Raw genomic sequence first — 1,686 nt, forward strand, 5'->3', positions numbered from 1 at the left:
CAGGGGTGGAGATTGTAATGGAACTACTTTAAATTGCTGTAACCCAGGATTTGAGCTGCAAGTTATAGGAATAACTACAGCAGGAACCACCTGAACCAACGGAGGAGAAGCCTTACAAGAAGCAGTGCAAGTGCAGCAGTGACCTGACCTGAGCTGGTTTTGGTGCCCAGCAACTCCACTCAAGACAGCCCCTCTCCCGTCCTGAGTGACCACCATAACAGATGGAGCCCAAAGTCAGGCACCAAATGAACTCACTGGACATTTTGTGGACATTTCAGGATGTTTTATGGACATTTTACAAGGGTGGTCCACAGGCTAAGGGAATGATTTCTCTGTATTATATCAAAGGATGGGAAGGGGAGGTGGTTAATGAGGATGTATCAGATAGTGTGGGACTCAAGCATGATGTAAATGGTGTGGAATAAAGGGTGGATACTGTCCTGATTTTGGCTGGGACAGAGTTCGTTTTCTTCCCAGGAGCTGGCACAGTGCTGTGTTGTGGACTGAGCCTGAGAAGAATGTTGACACCACCCGGGTGGCTCAGTTGGTGCTGAGCAGGGCTTACACCGGGCAAGGACTTCTCAGCTTCCCTGCTCTGCCAGGGCCACAGGGAGCTGGGAGGGGACACTGCGGGGACAGCCGACCCCAACTGACCCCAGGGTATCCCACGCCGCATGACGTCCTGCTGAGCACCTAGAGCTGGGGGAAGAAGAAGGAAGCAGGGGACACTCGGAGTGATGGCATTTGTCTGCCCATGTCACCGTTACATGTGATGGAGCCCGGCTCTCCTGGAGATGGCTGAGCACCCGCCTGCCCGTGGGAAGAGGGGAGTGAATCCCTTGCTTTGCTTTGCTTGTGTGCGCCACTTTTGCTTTACCCATTGAATGGTCTTTATCTCAACCCATGAGTTTTCTCACTTTTACGCTTCCGATTCTCCCCCCCGCCCCACCGGGGGGCAGGGAGCGAGCGCTGGGTTACCCACAGGAGTTGAACCAAAACAATCCTTTATGGTGCCCGAGGTGGGGCTCAAAGGGTTCAAGATAACGACAAGTTAGATTGGAATGTGTTGGATCGAATTTGTAGATGTTATGGCTGTTTGCCTCTTCATTGGCAAGCTTCTGTGCTTGCCCCGGGGCTTGCTTGCCCCACTGTACTGACCTGAGCTGGTTTTGGTGCCCAGCAACTCCACTCAAGACAGCCCCTCTCCCGTCCTGAGTGACCACCATAACAGATGGAGCCCAAAGTCAGGCACCAAATGAACTCACTGGACATTTTGTGGACATTTCAGGATGTTTTATGGACATTTTACAAGGGTGGTCCACAGGCTAAGGGAATGATTTCTCTGTATTATATCAAAGGATGGGAAGGGGAGGTGGTTAATGAGGATGTATCAGATAGTGTGGGACTCAAGCATGATGTAAATGGTGTGGAATAAAGGGTGGATACTGTCCTGATTTTGGCTGGGACAGAGTTCGTTTTCTTCCCAGGAGCTGGCACAGTGCTGTGTTGTGGACTGAGCCTGAGAAGAATGTTGACACCACCCGGGTGGCTCAGTTGGTGCTGAGCAGGGCTTACACCGGGCAAGGACTTCTCAGCTTCCCTGCTCTGCCAGGGCCACAGGGAGCTGGGAGGGGACACGGCAGGGGCAGCCGACCCCAACTGACCCCAGGGGATCCCCCACCGCAT

This window comes from Egretta garzetta, unplaced genomic scaffold (genome assembly GCF_000687185.1).
Source record: "Egretta garzetta isolate BGI_Z169 unplaced genomic scaffold, ASM68718v1 scaffold997, whole genome shotgun sequence".
NCBI lineage: Eukaryota > Metazoa > Chordata > Aves > Pelecaniformes > Ardeidae > Egretta > Egretta garzetta.